Source organism: Schistocerca piceifrons, chromosome 1 (assembly GCF_021461385.2).
Source record: "Schistocerca piceifrons isolate TAMUIC-IGC-003096 chromosome 1, iqSchPice1.1, whole genome shotgun sequence".
Lineage (NCBI taxonomy): Eukaryota > Metazoa > Arthropoda > Insecta > Orthoptera > Acrididae > Schistocerca > Schistocerca piceifrons.
In genome coordinates this window covers 938,722,799-938,735,162 of record NC_060138.1, presented here as the reverse complement: position 1 = coordinate 938,735,162, position 12,364 = coordinate 938,722,799, and positions in this window count along the sequence as shown.

Here is a 12,364-nt window from a genome sequence, read left to right as displayed (position 1 = left end):
ACAGACGGCGGCGTTCGAGAAGCAGATCTTCCGGCGGTACTACCACTCCGCAAGGCGAGGTACCGTTGTGCTGGTACCACCGACGATTCGGCGATCAGGCAAGGAAGTGCACATCGCCATGCTCGCACCCAAACGCCACCGGCGGTCGACAATAGGCGCAACCGACTGCCAGTTATCCTCCAAGCGCCTGTTCGTTACCGATAGGAGTTCCGGCGTTAAGTTTTTAATAGACACGGGGTCGGACCTGAGTATCATACCACGAACAGCCATACATCGTTGCCGGCCGCCAACTGCCTTCCGTCTGACGGCTGCCAACAATTCTTCCATCGCAACATATGGCACACAGAGGATGGAGCTTAATCTCGGCCTACGTCGCGCGTACGGGTGGAATTTTACAGTGGCTGACGTCACGGAGGCGATCGTCGGGGCTGATCTTCTCGCACACTACCATCTGCTGCCGGACGTCGCTAACGCACGCTTGGTAGACAGCGTCACTGGCTTAGCAGTCACGGGTTTCCGTCGCGACACCGCAACGCACAGTGCCAAGTTGGTCCATGCTACGGAGGGTGAGTACACTGAATTACTGCTTAAATATCCGAACTTGACCAGGCCGCCCGGCGCTCCCAGGTTCATACCACATGACACGGTGCATCACATTCAAACGACGGATGGTCCCCCAGTAGCATGCCGACCTAGGCGTCTCGCTCCGGACCGATTGAAGATAGCGAAGGCAGAATTTGACGCCATGATTCGCGAGGGCATAATGCGGCCATCTAAGAGCCCGTGGTCCTCCGCATTACATCTTGTTCCGAAGAAGGGTGGAGCTTGGCGCCCATGCGGTGACTACCGTGCGCTTAACGCGCGAACAGTGCCGGACAGATATCCCGTTCCGTTACTGAGGGATTATAATCACGCTTTACATGGTGCCACGGTGTTCACAGTTCTGGACTGCGCTAAAGCGTATACACAGATTCCGGTGGCCAATGACGACATTCCAAAGACTGCAATAATAACGCCTTTCGGTTTATTTAAAAGCAAATTTATGACTTTCGGTTTACGCAATGCCGCTCAGACCTGGCAAAGGTTTATAGACTCGGTTCTCCAAGGGCTGCCGTTCTGTTTCGCCTACCTGGACGATGTGTTAGTGTTCTCTGCTGACTACGATCGACACCGACAACATCTGCGAGAGATTTTCGAGCGGTTGGAGCGTTACGGTGTCGTCTTGAACGTGGACAAATGTGTTTTCGGGCAGTCAGAGGTGACATTTCTTGGCCATAAGATTTCTGCTGAAGGCTCTCTTCCTCTGTCCGAGAAGGTGGACGCTATCTTGCAGCTACCCCGACCAACTACGATCAAAGAATTACGTCGTTTTTTGGGGATGCTCAATTTTTATCGACGACACCTTCCTCACGCTGCGGAGCTGCAGGAACCTTTGACGGCGGCATTATCGGGCCCTAAAGTAAATAGCAAGTCTCTGATACAGTGGACAGAGGACATGTGTTCTGCGTTCGAGGCAACAAAGAGGAGCATGGCCGACGCGGCGCTTCTCGCACACCCACGGCTCGACGCGCCATTAGCAATTGTCGTAGACGCGAGCCAGACGGCGATCGGTGCCGCGTTACAACAATGGTCCGACAACGCATGGCAGCCACTGGCGTATTATTCCCACAAGCTTTCGCCTGCACAGAGAAAATGGAGCACATATGACCGTGAGCTCCTGGCAGTATACCAGGCAGTGAAATATTTTCGCCCCCAAGTGGAAGCGCGAACTTTCACGATATATACAGACCACAAGCCACTCACGTTCGCCTTCCGTCGGAATAGTGTCAACTGCTCTCCCCGTCAATTTCATCACCTTGAGTTCGTGGCCCAGTTTACTACCGACATTAGACATATTTCTGGGATCGACAACATTGTTGCGGATTGCCTTTCACGGATCAGCAGTGTTTCCAGTACCATAGACTTTCCTGCACTGGCACAGGCACAGAGAGACGACGAAGAACTCCTTGCCTATGTCAAAGACACGGCTTCCGCATTGCAACTGAAACTCGTTGATGTTCCGGGGGAAGATACACAGCTATACTGCGACGTTTCTCGCGGCCGACCTCGTCCCTTTCTGACGCCGGCTTTTAGAAGACAAGCCTTTGATATAGTACATGGATTGTGCCATCCCGGGGTACGCCCGACATTCCGCCTAGTATCGCAACGTTTCGTGTGGCCAGGCATGCAAAAAGACTGCCGCGAGTGGGTCCAATCTTGTCTTCAGTGCCAACGCTGCAAGATTAACCGCCATGTACACGCACCGATCGGCGATTTTCCGGATACCACCGCCCGCTTTGCCCACGTTCATTTAGATGTAGTCGGACCACTTCCACCTTCGAACAGGCAAAGATATCTGTTTACAATGATCGACCGTTTTACACGTTGGCCGGAGGCAGTGCCGGTGGATAATATCACAGCAGACACATTAGCTTCCGCTTTTGCAATGACTTGGTTGGCAAGATTTGGATGCCCACTACATATTACCACTGACCGCGGACGGCAATTTGAATCAGACCTGTTCTCACAGCTGGCCAAGTTTTGCGGTTACACCCACCATAAGACCACAAGTTATCACCCAGCAAGCAACGGAATGATCGAACGCTGGCACCGTTGTTTGAAGGCCGCGCTGATGTGCCACGAAGAAACCTGGACAACCGCACTACCAGTGGTCTTGTTAGGCTTACGGACGACTTTCAAACCAGACCTGGGGTCGTCAGCGGCAGAACTGGTTTATGGAGAAACACTGTGCCTTCCTGGTGACTTTGTAGACGCTGATGCCACAGAGACAGTGTCTACTGGCCAGCCGGATTTCTTGCGACGATTGAGGGACCATGTATCAAAGATTCGCCCTCCGAAAGCCACACGTCATGGCAAGCCGCCCACTTTCGTGCACCAGGACCTGGAACAATGTCGTCACGTCATGCTCCGCACTGAGGGCGTTAAACCGCCTCTACAAGCTCCTTATTCTGGTCCATATGAAGTGCTACGGCGCGGTGCCCACACCATGGATATCCTAGTGAACGGCAAAACTACGAATGTCGCGTTGAATCGGGTTAAACCTGCGTATGTTTTTCCTGACACCCCACTAGCGGCACCTCGTCGCAGGCATTCACCTACCGCTGTTCCAGACACTGACGCCACATCTCCGGCGCCGGCTCTTCAACATCCGCCGCCCAACGCAGCACAACATCCACCTCCTGACGTTGTTCCTCCTCCTCCGACGAGGACGACCCGTTCTGGACGTCGGGTGCACTTTCCGGCGCGGTATCTCGACGCCGACGCTCCGCTTCCGCCCGGGGGGCTGATGTAGCGACGCTGCAGCGCGCTAATTCAAGCTCGCTCGTGTGTGTGTGTGCTGTGCGCGTGTGTCAGTGCAGTGGTGTGCGGTCGCAATTACTTTACGCGACGTTGGTGTAGTTCCGCGCCCAGCCTCTAGAGGCGCTGTGTTTTCTATCTTTTATATACGTTCGGTTTATTGTTATTATTCCTTGTTTTTTTGAGTGAGTAGTAGTTCCTTGCCTCCTGACTTGTGTGGACGAGTACTGTTTCCTCTCCTAATTACGGAAGTTTTCCGAGGATTAAGGATACTCTGTATAGGCCGGAAGCAAATTTTATAGCTCCGATCTGTCCATGCATGCCGGGCGTCGCAAGATACGCGCTCGCAATAAAGTTATTGTTACTCAACTGAAGGTCTTCATTTTTCCGAATCACGTTAAGCAAAGGTCGGACAGCCACCAGTTTAGCTGTACCCGACACTACTATCTCATTTAAATCCTGTCTGCCTAATAAACTACGAAACTAGAGTGAGACAACAGCAAACGCGGAAGAATATACATATCATGTCACGTTTATATTCGTATTATTCTTATGCCTGATAGTGATACAGTCAGAAATGAAGCACAGAAACTTACTAGATTTTTAAATCTAAGATGACTCTAATTTCTGTGCAGAATGTAATGAACTAAAGAGGCACCTGCAAAGATTTTCAAACGGAGAAAAATTTTCGCTAAAATTTCGTTCAGAACATCATCTATCATACGCAGTCTATTATGTGGTTCTTGTTGATCATTATCAAAGAAAGCAGTAGTGTAAGTGACAACAAATGTTTCGCTAATGAGACGATTCCTCTCTAATTTTTATTTGTGAGCGGCGGTAGCGCGCACAAAAGCAAGCCACGCCGCGAGCGGCGACAGGCTGTAAACACGCACTATCAGAATGCGACAAACAATGCATGACAGTACAGTAATGCATTTTCAGCTTAGAGTGACGTACACACCTATAACAAAGAGAACGGCACTTATCAGATCAAAGAAAAATAAGCAATCAATTCAAACCAGTCGAAGCACGTGAAAAAGGAAGGATATCCGTATAAATACGGACGGAGCGCGTGACGCGTAGCAATGGCTACCTGGTAAACCGTAACTGCTAGGCTTACGACTCGAACCAAGCTACTGCAGCTGTATCGTCATTCATTCGACCTAAATTGTGTCTCATATTACAATTAGACGAACTTTGTTTCGATTTGGAGGTGCGACCATAAACTTTTCTCTCCCCTTGAATTTCGAGTCTCAAATTTCAGGTGCGGCTTAGATTCGGGAAATTTTTTTTTCCTTGATTTCGAGTCTCATTTTTCAGGTGCGGCTTAGATTCGAGTGCGGCTTAGATTCGAGTAAATACGGTAACTAGGTTTGCACAGCACCCTCAATGTGCAAGTCCTAATTGCACTTAGCCAATTTTAATATTTACCTGGCGATTGCCTTTGATTGCAGGATTTCATATATGTCACGATATCTACAGTTTTAGCTAACACTTCCTTGTCTACATGACAGTAACCATTTTCACATACACAAACATTCCTTTGAAGAATCGAGGACAGACTCATTCTTCACTTCAACCATTACTTCCTAAAATTACCGTCTACTTGATTTTTGGGTCTGCTTACATGGATAATATTTCACTATGCCAATATATTATCTTTCTTGTTAAGCCATCAGCTTGCTCTTAACGTACCGGCAACTTCATGTCCTCCATTGGTGTAGTCCATTACGTGTACTGTTCCACTGTAGGTGTCATAATCCCTTATGAAACCTGTTCCCTTTAGTTTCTCTCATACAAGATTCGTGGATTACTTCCACTTCACTTTATATAATATCTACAATCTCATGGCAGCCACTTAACCTGGAAACTGGGAAAAATCAGGGATTTTTTGTGTACTTCTTGAATTTTAGTTTAGAGCTGTAAAAACCACAAGCCTTTGTAACGTCATACAGATCTAATGTAAAAGACGCTAAAGTGTTTGAAATGTGCTACTATTGGCATTTGTTAGAACCAAAGTTCTCATTACACAACTCACTAAGGCAGGTTTTGCTGAGCGGTGAATGCAAATATTTTGTGCAACCAGATGACGTCACGTGAAGCAAGCAAGATATTTGTCCTGCAGCTTGGCTGGCACCTGTTAGTTTTTTGAACAAGGTGACATCATAAGATCTGCAGTTTCCCCACTTTGCATGTTTTAGGGAGCCCTGCTTTATTATTTCACATCACCATTTTTTTTCAGCATGTGTTGAACGGTGTTTTGAATTTTTTGCAATTATACATGGCAGTAATATTTATTTATGCTTTTTAACTAAGGTTACAGTGCAACTTTCATTAACACACAGTACATGAGTTTAGCATTTTTAATGCTTTTATACCTAAAGTTAATCATGCTGATTTTGTAATCAATTATCTAAATAAAGAAAACGCATCTTTCACTCTTGAATGCTGGTGGTAGGTGTGCTTTGAATCCATTGTGGTTGCTCAGTGAAGAATATTGAGTGTGGTTAGATGAAAATGGGGGGGGGGGGGGGAGTACTCTGCCTATTGTAAGCTATGTAAAAAATCATTTAACTGGAGTAATATGGGCAGCGATGAGTTGATATGCGATATGAAATGGAAGAAACACAATTTGGCAATTGAACTTTCAAAGATATGTTTCCCTGTTTCTCATTTTGTCAGAAAAGAAGCAGGTTGCATCAAAGAGTCTTTACATCTGGAAACTGATGACCCAGTACAATGCAATCATTTTGTTCATCAAATGCAACTTCTGATAGTTCCTGCGAGAGAAATTCTCTAAAAATGTTCATTATTATAAGAGCTGATGTTGCATGGTGCATGCATGTTGTGATTCAGCAGAAATCTTTCTGGAATAGAGCGGGTACTGTTGCTCTTTTCATAACAGTGTTCCCAGATATTGAAAGTGCAGCTACAGCAAACATGTTTCATACAGTTTCATACACATAAGCATTTTAGTGATGTCTTTTCAGAAACTGGAAAAAAAATGTAACTGTATTGTTGCATGCTACACCCAAACTTAAAGCAGAATCGCTCAGAACAAATGGTCATGGTACTCGGATTTTGGAATACAGAAAAAAAATTAGGTCTCTGAGAAATATTTTAACACTTGTGTTTCAGGACACACAACAGCCAAAGGCCTTTTAAATGAACTAAAAAGTGGCTAGGGTGAAGAAAACATGAACAAAATTATACAAAATATCAATGGATGGCGCAAATGTCAACTTGGAAGATATTGTGAGAGTTAACAAGTGAGTTAAAACAGTCCCAGTGTACAGTGCAATTAAAAATTGGTACCTCTGGATTGCACCCACTACATAATGCCTTCATAGCAGGCTTTAAAAGCACTATCTGGCATTTAGTAGAGTTTTTACAAGTTTTGTATTATTTATTCCAGGAAGTGTCAGCAAGAAGAGCTGATTGTATTAACTCTATAGCTTCCACTACATTTTTCCACTTCAATTTTTCTCAATGAGATGGCTGGAAAATGTCAATGTAGCTGAGTGAGCTTTTTCTAATCATTCCAAATTATCAGTCTTTGCTACAGATGTTGGTTAGAATCACAAAGTGTCAGAAACCAGGCTCAGTTTCAGAGTAGTTTCAGAATACATCCAAGATAAATTACTTGGTGCAAAATTGGCATTTTTTTGTATCTGTTGCTTCACACTAAGAAGCCCTTGTAAGAGAGTTGTAAAGTGATGTGCCATTAACTCTGTTTCTTTATCAATAGTGTATTGAAAAATATTGTTAAGATTTTTACGGAATGTGTCATAAAAGAAAATGTATTGAACAGTGTGTCTTCTTTCGTCTCATTTGACCTGACAATGATTATTTTATTCCTTTAGGCAGTATTGATCTCGGTTTTGCAACAAAGAAAGGGTTAAAGGGATTGCTGATTTACATATGTTCCAGCTCCAAAATGGCTGTTCAATCTGTATGAAGATACTGTTACAGAAATTAGTGGAAAAGTTGCCATTAACATTTTTTTTTGATGAAGGAAATTTCATATTTAGATCCAAATTTGGTGGCATCAAGTTTTTCTTTAAATCAGCATATGGAGAAGATTATATAAGCATAATAAAGAGTTACATGTGTGTGAAAATGTCTAGTATACTGTTCCACTGAACATACATTTGTGTAAGAGTAACATATAAGAAACTACCCTTCCCACGTCACCAAAAGGGAGATTCAATTTAATTAATAATAGTTCACGAGAAGTCTTCAAAAAAGTGCATGGATTTTGGATTTACTTTAAATTGTTAAGTATTTTGCCAGTATTTTTTATTTAAGTAGTCGCTCATTAAGTTTATATGTATATCATTACCTGACTGTTTGCACACAATGGATAAATGTGTTATTTTAAATTTTTATCAGAGTTTTGGCTGGTAAAATCAGTTAATTTAATCATATTTTAGGGATTGATTTAAAATGTGTCTACTTCATATCTGGAATATTTCATGTCTGATACGTTAAGCTTTATCCAGTGTACAGCAATTCAAACTGTCATTTTGTGGTATATAGAAATTTCAATTTCCTCATGTATGTTAGATGTTTTCAGTTACATATTAACATTTAAAACCAAATTTTTTTTAAAAAAAAGGTAATAAATATTTAAAGCATGCAACATTCAGTTTCCACCCATGGAAAGACTATGTGGTAAAAATATAATAAAACTGTGGCAAAGATCTACAGAAATCTGGGAAATTTAATCAGCCAGTAGAGTGGTCACCCTGATTCTACATAATGTCATCATGCTAACTAGAGGTCTTAAATGCTAGTTATTTCACAAGATTCCTTTTGGCTTGTCACCTTACATTTATGATAGCATACTGTTTCTCTTTTTGTAACAGAGGTAGCCACTTTTACTCTAACTCATTAAATGCTTAAGCACAGGCCAGTTATATTCCTTTGTGTAAGCACCTACATGCTGATCTGTAAATTCAATCCACAATTGCTAATTCAATGTCCCAGACCTTCATAAAGCCAAGCATGCATGAAAACACTGCTGTCCTATTACAACACTAGCCAGATAAGTCTCTTTACTTTGTGGAGAATCCTCCGTAAATGGGAACAACAATTACTTGCATCTACACCCTCTTCTATGGGTGAGTACTTCACAATTATCTTCCAATTTAAGAGTCTAGTCTCCCTTTATAGATCCAACTCAGAGGTCATTCTTTCTGTGATTTCACCTGATCTAGGCTTAGGCCATCCCTTCCATGGGTCTGTCTACCCATTACTCTCCAACACATTCATTATATTGGATACAGAGTATCATAAACTCTCATTGATGTGTGAACCACCTTATCATTTCTCGCTATAGACATCCTCACTATACACTTTCGTTCCCATGCTCCACTAAATTTACATTTCTACCTATTTATCTTTTCATTTGGTGTCTCTGTGCTGGTATTACATAAAGAACATCACTAATGTTACTGTTTTGGTCCAGTGTTCATTTTTATAGAGTGCAGTATCATCTGTGAAATATTCACATCTATGTGTTACTTTAAAATATTGTTACAACTTTCCTAGCATGAAGATATTATGGGACCACGCATTTGAGTGCCAATGTTGAGCATGCTGAGTTTTTAACACCACAGCATGGAAAAAGTATGCTGTGGACTCTTTCTGAATGTGTAGAGCAATATCTAGTATGTCAGAAACTCTGAACACACGTTTTAATGTAGGCCAATGAGATAGAACAACGCCACCTATGTCATATGACCCCATGATCCAGAGGCAGCAATGCTAGCCACTAGATCACGAGCTGTGGACAGTGAGATATTTTTCACTTCATTCAAGTTTTCTACTTCACATGTTGTACAGATTCAGCTACTGATTAGGAACAGAGATAAAGTAAGAAAGACCGTAGGGCTTCACTAAAACATGAGAATAATGAAAATATTTTATCTAATTGGAGAACCATTGTAAGTTTGTATCACATTATTTGTAGTGTCCTTACTGACTGTCTCAAGGAGTATACGAATACGAAGTTACTGCTGCCCTTAGTCTCTCATCCTGTCACATTAATAGTTTGTACATATAAGTACTTGCAACAGGACTTCCTCCAGAAACAATTATCCTTTGGAGTAAATCATAGCAAGACATTCAGTACATCACTTTCTCGATTATTGGCATTGTATCTTGCTGAGGGAAACAATGAGGGAAATACCATCTCATGCCTTTGGGATAATTATATACTGATCAAATGTGTGTGAATTCCTATGAGACCAAATTGTTGATGTCATCGGTCCCTAGACTAACACACTACTTAAACAAACACACACTCCCATGCCCGAGGGAGTACTGGAACCTCCGGCGGGAGAGGCTGCGCGATCCTGGCATGGTGCCTCAAAGCACCTGGTGAAAATTATTATTCAACTCAGATGTCATATTTAAAAATACGATCTCAAATCTCAAGGTTGTTGGGAAGAATAAAGTCCGCATTGATTTCGCTACAGGGAAAGCTGCCAATAAATTTGTAGAGGACAACCCTATAGGTCAAAAAAGAAGAAGTTGCTTGTATAACGAATCACAGAACTCAATGCTAGGGCGTTGTAAGAAATGTACAGGGGCGATTCTAGAAGTTGGTCAAGGGGGAGGGGAGCTAATGGTGGGAGGGAGGGGGAGGAGGTTTGGGGGAATGAAATATCACTTAACAAAAGGAGAGGTGGTGTCCCCCACCAACAAATTGGTAAAAGTTGGTGTTGCTTAAAGTTGTTTTTGGTAACTGTTTTGGAGTTCAGGGTAAAAAATGTATATTAATAAATAATAAGATGCCCATTTTAAGTTAAGTGATATTTATTCGTTTGGATAGTAAAGTATTTTGTCGCTCTTATTCTTTTGATAAAATGTGTTTGAAATACACTGCAACCCACATACATCAAAAAAGTTCCCAGAACTCCTGAAGACAAATGTTGACTGTGAATATTGTATCACAGGCACAGTCCCTTTGGCTGTTCAGAGACGTCACTAAACCCACCCAAAGATATAAACAACCATGTATGAGCAGCGTCTATTAGATGTAGGGAGGTCCGATAGCCAATCAGTTCCAGACATTTCACCAGGAAGGAAGTACATGGCTCATTTTGTCTGTAGTTCCACCATGCCTAGACAGTCAATACTGCAGTTCCAACGAGTCTGCATTGTTACTTTGTGCCAGGAAGGGCTCTCAACAAGGAAAGTGCCCAGGCATCTCGGAGTGACCCAAAGCAATGTTATTCGGACATGGAGGAGATACAGAGAGACTGAAACTGTGGATGACGTAATGTATGACCGCTACCTATGGATTATGGCTCGGAGGAACCCTGACAGCAATGCCGCCAAGTTGAATAATGCTTTCGTGCAGCCACAGGACGTCGTGTTATGACTCAAACTATGTACAATAGGCTGCATGATGTGCAACTTCACTCTCGACGTCCATCTCGAGGTCCATCTTTGCAACCATGACACCATTCAGTGCAGTACAGATTGGTCCACCAACACGCCGAATGGAGCGCTTAGGACTGGCATCACGTTCTCTTCACCCATGAGTGTCACTTATGCCTTCAACCAGACAATCGTCGGAGACATGTTTGGAGGCAACCTGGTCGGGCTGAACGCCTTGGACACACTGTCCAGCGAGTGCACCGAGGTGGAGTTCCCCACTGATAAATAAAATAAATATTAAATTTATAATAAAAAAAATTTGAACATAAACATATAAACGAAAATAATAATAAAGTGAACCAGGGAGCATCACAGAGTACCCCAGAGAGCATCCCAGAGTGCCCCAGTGGGCTACAACACTAAGAAGAATGTCACTTATGCCTTCAACCAGACAATCGTCGCAGACATGTTTGGAGGCAACCTGGTCAGGCTGAACGCCTTAGACACACTGTCCAGCGAGTGCACCGAGGTGGAGGTTCCCCGCTGTTTTGGGGTGGCATTATCTGGGGCCAATGTACACTGCTGGTGATCATGGAAGGCTTCGTAACGTCTGTATGATGCGTGAGTGCCATCCTCCGACCGATAACGCAACCATATTGGCAGCATATTGGCGAGGCGTTCGTCATCATGAACGACAATTTGACCCCCATCCTGCACGTCTTGTGCATGACTTCCTTTAGGATAACGACATCGCTCGACTAGAGAGGCCAGCATGTTCTCCGGACATGAACCCTGTCTAACATGCCTGGGGTAGATTGAAAAGGACAGTTTATGGAAGACGTGACCCACCAATGACTCTGAGGGATCTACGCCGAATTGCCGTTGAGGAGTGGGACAATCTGGACCAACAGTGCCTTGGTGAACTTGTGGATAGTATGCCATAACAAATACAGCCCTGCATCAATGCAAGAGGACGTGCTACTGGGTATTAGAGGTACCGGTGTGTACAGCAATATGGGCCACCACCTCTGAAGGTCGTACCGTATCGTGGTTCAACATGCAATGTGTGGTTTTCATGAACAATAAAAAGGGCGGGAATGATATTTATGTTGATCTTTATTCCGATTTTCTGTACAGGTTCTGTAACTCGCGAAATTGAGGTGATGCAAAATTTTTTTTGGTGTGTATATATTGCTACATAATTATAAAACAAAGATTGAATCTGTTGGAGTAATATATTCGCTGAGTTCTGAAGTTATTTTACCCAGCGTAATATGATACTCCATTGACCATTGGGTGGGGGGGAGGGGTCTATAGCCCCCCCCCCCTGCCACCACCCCTGGAAATGTACACACTAATCTGTCAGAGCTGGAGTTGAGTCTTCAATCCCTGTGACTCACGAGCACAGAATTTTAACAGGATAAGTCGCTTGGGTACAGTAAGCAACGCCTCTCGGCAAACATATGTTATCACGTTCTCATCACAGTTCTTACCAGAATCTATTGCAATAAATATATGGTTTGCGATGTTCAGTTAGGCCTTACATTCCTCTAGTTAGAGAACACTTCCATTGGCTAAGATATGGTCATTTAAGTAATAAGTGCCAGTAATATATACA